The sequence below is a fragment of the Papaver somniferum genome, chromosome 4, assembly GCF_003573695.1.
Source record: "Papaver somniferum cultivar HN1 chromosome 4, ASM357369v1, whole genome shotgun sequence".
NCBI lineage: Eukaryota > Viridiplantae > Streptophyta > Magnoliopsida > Ranunculales > Papaveraceae > Papaver > Papaver somniferum.
In genome coordinates this window covers 115,820,460-115,833,462 of record NC_039361.1, presented here as the reverse complement: position 1 = coordinate 115,833,462, position 13,003 = coordinate 115,820,460, and positions in this window count along the sequence as shown.

Here is a 13,003-nt window from a genome sequence, read left to right as displayed (position 1 = left end):
TGTATATGGTAATCTTGTAACCATGAGTTAAGTGATAGGTTCCAGTTGATCCAATCTGATATATTTCACACCTCGAACCTCCTAGGACCAAAACATCGGGTCTGTAATGATAATTTGCAACCTGAGTTCGGTAATAGGTTGCAGTATCATCCAATAGATATATTTGACACCTTCGAACCTGGCCCGGACCAGAAACATCGGGTCTGCATATGGTAATCTTGCAACCTGAGTTAAGTGACAGGTTGCAGTTTCATCCAATCTGATATATTTGAAACCTTGAACCTGGTCCGGACCAGAACATCAGGTATGTATATGGTAATCTTGCAACCGAGTTAAGTGATAGTTGCAATTTCATCAAATCTGATATTTGACACCTCGAACCTCGCCCGGACCAGAACAGGGTCTGTATATGGTAATCTTGCAACCTGAGTTCAGTGATAGGTTGCAGTTTCATCCAATCTGATATATTTGACTCCTCGAACCTAGGCCGGACCAGAACATCGGGTCTGTATATGGTAATCTTGCAACCTGAGTTCAGTGGTAGGTTGAAGTTTTATCCAATCTGATATATTTGACACCTCGAACCTCGCCCAGACCAGATCATCGGGTCTGTATATGGTAATCTTGCAACCTGATTCAATGATAGGTTGCAATTTCATCCAATATGATATATTTGACACCTCGAACCTCGCCTGGACGAGAACATCGTCTGTATATGGTAATCTTGCAACCTGAGTTAAGTGATAGGTGTCAGTTTCATCCAATCTGATATATTTGACACCCTAACCTGCCCAGACCAGACATCGGGTATATAGTAATCTTGCAACCTTAGTTCAGTGATAGGTTGAGTTCATCCAATCTGATATATTTGACACCTCGACCTGGCCGGACCAGAACATCGGGTCTGTATATGGTAATCTTGCAACCTGATTTAAGTGATAGGTTGCAGTTTCATCCAATATGATATATTTGACCTCGAACCTCGCCCGGCAGAACATCGAGTCTGTATATGGTAATCTTGAACCTGATTTAAGTGATAGGTTGCAGTTTCATCCATTCTGATATATTTGACACCTCGACCTCGCCAGGAGAGAACATCGGGTCTGTATATGGTAATCTTGCAACCTGAGTTAAGTGATAGGTTGCAGTTTCATCCAATCTGATATTTGACACCTCGAACCTGGCCGGACCAGAAACATCGGGTCTGTATATGGTAATCTTGAAACCTGAGTTAAGTGATAGGTTGCAGTTTCATCTAATCTGATATATTTGACACCTCGAACCTGCCCGACCAGAACATCGGGTCTGTATATGGTAATCTTGCAACCTCGTTAAGTGATAGGTTGCAGTTTCATCAATGATATATTTGACACCTCGAACCTCGCCCGGACCAAACATCGGGTCTATATATGGTAATCTTTCAACTGAGTTAAGTGATAGGTTGCAGTTTCATCCAATCTGATATATTTGACACCTCGAACCTCGCCCGGACCAAACATCGGGTCTGTATATGGTAATCTTGAAACCTGAGTTAAGTGATAGGTTGCAGTTTCATCAATCTGATATATTTGACACCTCGAACCTGGCCCGTACCAGAACATCGGGTCTGTATATGGTAATTTGCAACCTCGGTTAAGTGATAGGTTGCAGTTTCATCTAATATGATATATTTGACACCTCGAACCTCCCCGGACCAAACATCGGGTCTATATTGGTAATCTTGCAACTGAGTTAAGTGATAGGTTGCAGTTTCATCCAATGTGATATATTTGACACCTCGAACCTCGCCGGACCAAAACATCGGGTATGTATATGGTAATCTGCAACCTGAGTTAAGTGATAGGTTGCAGTTTCATCCAATATGATTATTTGACACTCGAACCTCGCCCAGACGAGAACATCGGGTTTGTATATGGTAATCTTGCAACCTGAGTTAAGTGATAGGTTGCAGTTTCATCCAATCTATATTTGACACCTCGAACCGCCAGGACGAGAACATCGGGTCTGTATATGGTAATCTTGCAACCTGAGTTAAGTCATAGATTGCAGTTTCATCCAAAGATATATTTGACACCTCGAACCTGGCCCGGACCATAACGTCGGGTCTGTATATGGTAATCTTGCAACCTGAGTCAGTGATAGGTTGCAGTTTCATCAATTTGATATATTGTCACCTCGAACATCGCCAGGGACCAGAACATCGGTATGTATATGGTAATCTTGCAACTGAGTTAATGATGGTTGAGTTTCATCCAATCTGATATATTTGACACCTCGAACCTCGCCGGACAGAACATCGGGTCTGTACATGGTAATCTTGCAACCTGAGTTAAGTGATAGGTTTAGTTTAATCCAATCTGATATATTTGACACCTCGAACCTGGCCAGGACCAGAACATCGGGTCTGTATATGTATCTTGCAACCTGGTTAAGTGATAGGTTGCAGTTTCATCCAATCTGATATATTGACACCTCGAACCTTGCCCGGACCAGAACATCGGGTCTGTATATGGTAATCTTGAACCTGAGTTAAGTGATAGGTTGAGTTTCATCCAATCTGATATATTGACCTCGAACCTCGCCGGACAGAACATCGGGTCTAGTATATGGTAATCTTGCAACCTAAGTTAAGTGATAGGTTGCAGTTTCATCCAATCTGATATATTTGAACCTCTAACCTGCCCGACCAGACATCGGGTATGTATATAGTAATCTTGCAACCTAGTTCAGTGATAGGTTGAGTTTGCATCCAATCTGATATATTTGACACCTCGAACCTGGCCCGGACCAGAACATCGGGTCTGTATATGGTAATCTTGCAACCTGAGTTAAGTGATAGGTTGCAGTTTCATCCAATCTGATATATTTGACACCTCGAACCTCGCCGGACGAGAACATCGGTCTGTATATGGTAATCTTGAAACCTGAGTTAAGTGATAGGTTGCAGTTTCATCCATCTGATATATTTGAACCTCGAACCCTCGCCGGACGAGAACATCTTGTCGTATATGGTAATCTTGCAACCTGAGTTAAGTGATAGGTTGCAGTTTCATCCAATCTGATATATTTGACACCTCGAACCTGTCCTGGACCAGAAACATCGGGTCTGTATATGGTAATTTGCAACCTGAGTTAAGTGATAGGTTGCAGTTTCATCCTAATCTGATATATTTGACACCTCGAACCTGGCCCGACCAGAACATCGGGTCTGTATATGGTAATCTTGCAACCTCGTTAAGTGATAGGTTGCAGTTTCATCCAATATGATATATTTGACACCTCGAACCTCGCCCGGACCAGAACATCGGGTGTATATGGTAATCTTGCAACTGAGTTAAGTGATAGGTTGCAGTTTCATCCAATGTGATATATTGACACCTCGAACCTCGCCCGGACCAAACATCGGGTCTGTATATGGTAATCTTGCAACCTGATGAGTAAGTGATAGGTTGCAGTTTCATCATCCAATATGATATATTTGACCTCGAACCTCGCCAGACGAGAACATCGGGTTGTATATGGTAATATTGCAACCTGAGTTAAGTGATAGGTTGCAGTTTCATCCAATCTGATATATTTGACACCTCGAACCTCGCCAGGACGAGAACATCGGGTCTGTATATGGTAATATTGCAACCTGAGTTAAGTGAAGGTTAGCGTTTCATCCAATCTGATATATTTGACACCTCGAACCTCGCCCGGACCAGAACATCGGGTCTGTATATGGTAATCTTGCAACCTGAGTCAGTGATAGTTGCAGTTTCATCCAATCTGATATATTTGACACCTCGAACCTCGCCCGGACAGAACATCGGGTCTGTATATGGTAATCTTGCAACCTGAGTTCAGTGATAGGTTGCAGTTTCATCCAATCTGATATATTTGACACCTCGAACCTCCCGGACCAGAACATGGGTCTGTATATGGTAATCTTGCAACCTGAGTTAAGTGATAGGTTCCAGTTCATCCAATCTGATATATTTGACACCTCGAACCTCTGGACCAAACATCGGGTCTGTATATGTAATCTTGCAACCTGAGTTAAATAGGTTGCAGTTCATCCAATCTGATATATTTGACACTCGAACTGGCCCGGACCAGAACATCGGGTCTGTATATGGTAATCTTGCAACCTGAGTTAAGTGACAGGTTGCAGTTTCATCCAATCTGATATATTTGAACCTCGAACCTGGCCGGACAGAACATCGGGTATGTATATGGTAATCTTGCAACCGAGTTAAGTGATAGTTGCAGTTCATTAAATCTGATATTTAACACCTCGAACCTCGCCCGGACCAGAACATCGGGTCTGTATATGGTAATCTTGCAACCTGAGTTGGTGATAGGTTGCAGTTTCATCCAATCTGATATATTTGACTCCTCGAACCTCGCCGGACCAGAACATCGGGTCTGTATATGGTAATCTTGCAACCTGAGTTCAGTGGTAGGTTGAAGTTTTATCCAATCTGATATATTTGACACCTCGAACCTCGCCCAGACCAGATCATCGGGTCTGTATATGGTAATCTTGCAACCTGAGTTCAATGATAGGTTGCAATTTCATCCAATATGATATATTTGACACCTCGAACCTCGCCTGGACGAGAACATCGTGTCTGTATATGGTAATCTTGCAACCTGAGTTAAGTGATAGGTAGTCGTTTCATCCAATCTGATATATTTGACACCTCTAACCTCGCCCAGACCAGATCATCGGGTATGTATATAGTAATCTTGCAACCTTAGTTTAGTGATAGGTTGAGTTGCATCCAATCTGATATATTTGACACCTCGAACCTGGCCCGGACCAGAACATCGGGTCTGTATATGGTAATCTTGCAACCTGATTTCAGTGATAGGTTGCAGTTTCATCCAATATGATATATTTGACACCTCGAACCTCGCCCGGACGAGAACATCGAGTCTGTATATGGTAATCTTGAAATCTGATTTAAGTGACAGGTTGCAGTTTCATCCATTCTGATATATTTGACACCTCGACCCTCGCCAGGACGAGAACATCTTGTCTAGTATATGGTAATCTTGCAACCTGAGTTAAGTGATAGGTTGCAGTTTCATCCAATCTGATATATTTGACACCTCGAACCTGGCCTGGACCAGAAAATCGGGTCTGTATATGGTAATCTTGAAACCTGAGTTAAGTGATAGGTTGCAGTTTCATCTAATCTGATATATTTGACACCTCGAACCTGGCCCGTACCAGAACATCGGGTCTGTATATGGTAATCTTGCAACCTCGGTTAAGTGATAGGTTGCAGTTTCATCTAATATGATATATTTGACACCTCGAACCTCGCCCGGACCAGTACATCGGGTATGTATATGGTAATCTTTCAACTTGAGTTAAGTGATAGGTTGCAGTTTCATCCAATGTGATATATTTGACACCTCGAACCTCGCCCGGACCAAAACATCGGGTCTGTATATGGTAATCTAGCAACCTGAGTTAAGTGATAGGTTGCAGTTTCATCCAATATGATATATTTGACACTTCGAACCTCGCCCAGACGAGAACATCGGGTTTGTATATGGTAATATTGCAACCTGAGTTAAGTGATAGGTTGCAGTTTAATCCAATCTGATATATTTGACACTTCGAACCTGGCCAGGACGAGAACATCGGGTCTGTATAAGGTAATATTGCAACCTGAGTTAAGTGACAGGTAGCCGTTTCATCCAATCTGATATATTTGACACCTCGAACCTCGCCCGGACCAGAACACCGGGTCTGTATATGGTAATCTTGCAACCTGAGTCAGTGATAGATTCCAGTTTCATCCAATCTGATATATTTGACACCTCGAACCTCGCCCGGACCAGAACACCGGGTCTGTATATGGTAATCTTGCAACCTGAGTTCAGTGATTGGTTGCAGTATCATCCAATATGATATATTTGACACCTCGAACCTGGCCCGGACCAGAACATTGGGTCTGTATATGGTAATCTTGTAACATGAGTTAAGTGATAGGTTCCAGTTGATCCAATCTGATATATTTCACACCTCGAACCTCACTAGGACCAAAACATCGGGTCTGTATATGATAATTTGCAACCTGAGTTCGGTAATAGGTTGCAGTATCATCCAATCAGATATATTTGACACTTCGAACTTGGCCCGGACCAGAACATCGGGTCTGCATATGGTAATCTTGCAACCTGAGTTAAGTGACAGGTTGCAGTTTCATCCAATCTGATATATTTGAAACCTTGAACCTGGTCCGGACCAGAACATCAGGTATGTATATGGTAATCTTGCAACCCGAGTTAAGTGATAAGTTGCAATTTCATCAAATCTGATATATTTAACACCTCGAACCTCGCCCGGACCAGAACATCGGGTCTGTATATGGTAATCTTGCAACCTGAGTTCAGTGATAGGTTGCAGTTTCATCCAATCTGATATATTTGACTCCTCGAACCTAGGCCGGACCAGAACATCGGGTCTGTATATGGTAATCTTGCAACCTGAGTTCAGTGGTAGGTTGAAGTTTTATCCAATCTGATATATTTGACACCTCGAACCTCGCCCAGACCAGATCATCGGGTCTGTATATATGGTAATCTTGCAACCTGAGTTCAATGATAGGTTGCAATTTCATCCAATATGATATATTTGACACCTCGAACCTCGCCTGGACGAGAACATCGTGTCTGTATATGGTAATCTTGCAACCTGAGTTAAGTGATAGGTAGTCGTTTCATCCAATCTGATATATTTGACACCTCTAACCTCGCCCAGACCAGATCATCGGGCATGTATATAGTAATCTTGCAACCTTAGTTCAGTGATAGGTTGAGTTGCATCCAATCTGATATATTTGACACCTCGAACCTGGCCCGGACCAGAACATCGGGTCTGTATATGGTAATCTTGCAACCTGATTTCAGTGATAGGTTGCAGTTTCATCCAATATGATATATTTGACACCTCGAACCTCGCCCGGACGAGAACATCGAGTCTGTATATGGTAATCTTGAAATCTGATTTAAGTGACAGGTTGCAGTTTCATCCATTCTGATATATTTGACACCTCGACCCTCGCCAGGACGAGAACATCTTGTCTAGTATATGGTAATCTTGCAACCTGAGTTAAGTGATAGGTTGCAGTTTCATCCAATCTGATATATTTGACACCTCGAACCTGGCCTGGACCAGAAAATCGGGTCTGTATATGGTAATCTTGAAACCTGAGTTAAGTGATAGGTTGCAGTTTCATCTAATCTGATATATTTGACACCTCGAACCTGGCCCGTACCAGAACATCGGGTCTGTATATGGTAATCTTGCAACCTCGGTTAAGTGATAGGTTGCAGTTTCATCTAATATGATATATTTGACACCTCGAACCTCGCCCGGACCAGTACATCGGGTATGTATATGGTAATCTTTCAACTTGAGTTAAGTGATAGGTTGCAGTTTCATCCAATGTGATATATTTGACACCTCGAACCTCGCCCGGACCAAAACATCGGGTCTGTATATGGTAATCTAGCAACCTGAGTTAAGTGATAGGTTGCAGTTTCATCCAATATGATATATTTGACACTTCGAACCTCGCCCAGACGAGAACATCGGGTTTGTATATGGTAATATTGCAACCTGAGTTAAGTGATAGGTTGCAGTTTAATCCAATCTGATATATTTGACACCTCGAACCTGGCCAGGACGAGAACATCGGGTCTGTATATGGTAATATTGCAACCTGAGTTAAGTGACAAGTAGCCGTTTCATCCAATCTGATATATTTGACACCTCGAACCTCGCCCGGACCAGAACACCGGGTCTGTATATGGTAATCTTGCAACCTGAGTCAGTGATAGATTGCAGTTTCATCCAATCTGATATATTTGACACCTCGAACCTCGCCCGGACCAGAACACCGGGTCTGTATATGGTAATCTTGCAACCTGAGTTCAGTGATTGGTTGCAGTATCATCCAATATGATATATTTGACACCTCGAACCTGGCCCGGACCAGAACATTGGGTCTGTATATGGTAATCTTGTAACCTGAGTTAAGTGATAGGTTCCAGTTGATCCAATCTGATATATTTCACACCTCGAACCTCACTAGGACCAAAACATCGGGTCTGTATATGATAATTTGCAACCTGAGTTCGGTAATAGGTTGCAGTATCATCCAATCAGATATATTTGACACTTCGAACTTGGCCCGGACCAGAACATCGGGTCTGTATATGGTAATCTTGCAACCTGAGTTAAGTGACAGGTTGCAGTTTCATCCAATCTGATATATTTGAAACCTTGAACCTGGTCCGGAACAGAACATCAGGTATGTATATGGTAATCTTGCAACCCGAGTTAAGTGATAAGTTGCAATTTCATTAAATCTGATATATTTAACACCTCGAACCTCGCCCGGACCAGAACATCGGGTCTGTATATGGTAATCTTGCAACCTGAGTTCGGTGATAGGTTGCAGTTTCATCCAATCTGATATATTTGACTCCTCGAACCTAGGCCGGACCAGAACATCGGGTCTGTATATGGTAATCTTGCAACCTGAGTTCAGTGGTAGGTTGAAGTTTTATCCAATCTGATATATTTGACACCTCGAACCTCGCCCAGACCAGATCATCGGGTCTGTATATGGTAATCTTGCAACCTGAGTTCAATGATAGGTTGCAATTTCATCCAATATGATATATTTGACACCTCGAACCTCGCCTGGACGAGAACATCGTGTCTGTATATGGTAATCTTGCAACCTGAGTTAAGTGATAGGTAGTCGTTTCATCCAATCTGATATATTTGACACCTCTAACCTCGCCCAGACCAGATCATCGGGTATGTATATAGTAATCTTGCAACCTTAGTTCAGTGATAGGTTGAGTTGCATCCAATCTGATATATTTGACACCTCGAACCTGGCCCGGACCAGAACATCGGGTCTGTATATGGTAATCTTGCAACCTGATTTCAGTGATAGGTTGCAGTTTCATCCAATATGATATATTTGACACCTCGAACCTCGCCCGGACGAGAACATCGAGTCTGTATATGGTAATCTTGAAATCTGATTTAAGTGACAGGTTGCAGTTTCATCCATTCTGATATATTTGACACCTCGACCCTCGCCAGGACGAGAACATCTTGTCTAGTATATGGTAATCTTGCAACCTGAGTTAAGTGATAGGTTGCAGTTTCATCCAATCTGATATATTTGACACCTCGAACCTGTCCTGGACCAGAAAATCGGGTCTGTATATGGTAATCTTGAAACCTGAGTTAAGTGATAGGTTGCAGTTTCATCTAATCTGATATATTTGACACCTCGAACCTGGCCCGTACCAGAACATCGGGTCTGTATATGGTAATCTTGCAACCTCGGTTAAGTGATAGGTTGCAGTTTCATCTAATATGATATATTTGACACCTCGAACCTCGCCCGGACCAGTACATCGGGTCTGTATATGGTAATCTTTCAACTTGAGTTAAGTGATAGGTTGCAGTTTCATCCAATGTGATATATTTGACACCTCGAACCTCGCCCAGACCAAAACATCGGGTCTGTATATGGTATTCTAGCAACCTGAGTTAAGTGATAGGTTGCAGTTTCATCCAATATGATATATTTGACACTTCGAACCTCGCCCAGACGAGAACATCGGGTTTGTATATGGTAATATTGCAACCTGAGTTAAGTGATAGGTTGCAGTTTAATCCAATCTGATATATTTGACACCTCGAACCTGGCCAGGACGAGAACATCGGGTCTGTATATGGTAATCTTGCAACCTGAGTTCAGTCATAGATTGCAGTTTCATCCAATCAGATATATTTGACACCTCGAACCTGGCCCAGACCATAACGTCGGGTCTGTATATGGTAATCTTGCAACCTGAGTTCAGTGATAGGTTGAAGTTTCATCTAATTTGATATATTTGTCACCTCGAACCTCGCCAGGACGAGAACATCGGTTATGTATATGGTAATCTTGCAACTTGAGTTCAATGATTGGTTGAGTTTCATCCAATCTGATATATTTGACACCTCGAACCTGGACCGGAACAGAACATCGGGTCTGTACATGGTAATCTTGCAACCTGAGTTTAGTGATAGGTTATAGTTTAATCCAATCTGATATATTTGACACCTCGAACCTGGCCAGGACGAGAAAATCCGGTCTGTATATGCTAATCTTGCAACCTGGTTTAAGTGATAGGTTGAAGTTTCATCCAATCAGATATATTTGACACCTCGAACCTTGCCCGGACGAGAACATCGGGTCTGTATATGGTAATCTTGCAACCTGAGTTAAGTTATAGGTTGCAGTTTCATCCATTCGGATATATTTGACACTTCGAACCTCGCCAGGACGAGAACATCGGGTCTAGTATATGGTAATCTTGCAACCTGAGTTAAGTGATAGGTTGCAGTTTCATCCAATCTGATATATTTGACACCTCTAACCTCGCCCAGACCAGATCATCGGGTATGTATATAGTAATCTTGCAACCTTAGTTCAGTGATAGGTTGAGTTGCATCCAATCTGATATTTTTGACACCTCGAACCTGGCCCGGACCAGAACATCGGATCTGTATATGGTAATCTTGCAACCTGATTTCAGTGATAGGTTGCAGTTTCATCCAATATGATATATTTGACACCTCGAACCTCGCCCGGACGAGAACATCGAGTCTGTATATGGTAATCTTGAAATCTGATTTAAGTGACAGGTTGCAGTTTCATCCATTCTGATATATTTGACACCTCGACCCTCGCCGGGACGAGAACATCTTGTCTAGTATATGGTAATCTTGCAACCTGAGTTAAGTGATAGGTTGCAGTTTCATCCAATCTGATATATTTGACACCTCGAACCTGGCCTGAACCAGAAAATCGGGTCTGTATATGGTAATCTTGAAACCTGAGTTAAGTGATAGGTTGCAGTTTCATCTAATCTGATATATTTGACACCTCGAACCTGGCCCGTACCAGAACATCGGGTCTGTATATGGTAATCTTGCAACCTCGGTTAAGTGATAGGTTGCAGTTTCATCTAATATGATATATTTGACACCTCGAACCTCGCCCGGACCAGTACATCGGGTCTGTATATGGTAATCTTTCAACTTGAGTTAAGTGATAGGTTGCAGTTTCATCCAATGTGATATATTTGACACCTCGAACCTCGCCCAGACCAAAACATCGGGTCTGTATATGGTATTCTAGCAACCTGAGTTAAGTGATAGGTTGCAGTTTCATCCAATATGATATATTTGACACTTCGAACCTCGCCCAGACGAGAACATCGGGTTTGTATATGGTAATATTGCAACCTGAGTTAAGTGATAGGTTGCAGTTTAATCCAATCTGATATATTTGACACCTCGAACCTGGCCAGGACGAGAACATCGGGTCTGTATATGGTAATCTTGCAACCTGAGTTCAGTCATAGATTGCAGTTTCATCCAATCAGATATATTTGACACCTCGAACCTGGCCCAGACCATAACGTCGGGTCTGTATATGGTAATCTTGCAACCTGAGTTCAGTGATAGGTTGAAGTTTCATCTAATTTGATATATTTGTCACCTCGAACCTCGCCAGGACGAGAACATCGGTTATGTATATGGTAATCTTGCAACTTGAGTTCAATGATTGGTTGAGTTTCATCCAATCTGATATATTTGACACCTCGAACCTGGACCGGAACAGAACATCGGGTCTGTACATGGTAATCTTGCAACCTGAGTTTAGTGATAGGTTATAGTTTAATCCAATCTGATATATTTGACACCTCGAACCTGGCCAGGACGAGAACATCCGGTCTGTATATGCTAATCTTGCAACCTGGTTTAAGTGATAGGTTGAAGTTTCATCCAATCAGATATATTTGACACCTCGAACCTTTCCCGGACGAGAACATCGGGTCTGTATATGGTAATATTGCAACCTGAGTTAAGTTATAGGTTGTAGTTTCATCCAATCGGATATATTTGACACTTCGAACCTCGCCAGGACGAGAACATCGGGTCTAGTATATGGTAATCTTGCAACCTGAGTTAAGTGATAGGTTGCAGTTTCATCCAATCTGATATATTTCACACCTTAAAACTCGTAAGGACGAGAACATCGGGTCTGTATATGGTAATCTTGCAGCCTGAGTTAAGTGATAGGTTGTAGTTTCATCCAATCTGATATATTGACACCTCGAACCTAGCCCGGACCATAACATCGGGTCTGTATATGGTAATCTTCCAACCTGAGTTAAGTGATAGGTTACAATTTCATCCAATCTGATATATTTGACACCTCGAACCTCTCCCGGACGAGAACATTGGGTCCGTATATGGTAATCTTGCAACCTGAGTTAAGTGACAGGTTGCAGTTTCATCCAATCTGATATATTTGACACCTCGAACCTCGCTTGGACGAGAACATCTGGTCTAGTATATGGTAATCTTGCAACTTGAGTTAACTGATAGGTTGCAGTTTCATCCAATCTAATATATTTCACACCTAAAACCTCGCCAGGACGAGAACATCGGGTTTGTATATGGTAATATTGCAACCTGAGTTAAGTGATAGGTTGCAGTTTAATCCAATCTGATATATTTGAAACCTTGAACCTGGATCAGACTAGAACATCGGGTCTGTATATGGTAATCTTGCAACCTGCGGTAAGTCATAGGTTGCAGTTTCATCCAATCTGATATATTTCACACCTCGAACCTCGCTCGGACCAGAACATCGGGTCTGTATATGGTAATATTGCAACCTGAGTTCGGTGATAGGTTGTAGTTTCATCCAATCTGATATATTTGACACCTCGAACTTGGCTTGGACCAGAACACCGGGTCTGTATATGGTAATCTTGCAACCTGAGTTCAATGATAGGTTGAAGTTTCATCCAATCTGATATATTTGACACCTCGAACCTCGCCAGGACGAGAACATCGGGTCTGTATATGGTAATCTTGCAACCTGAGTTAAGTGATAGGTTGCAGTTT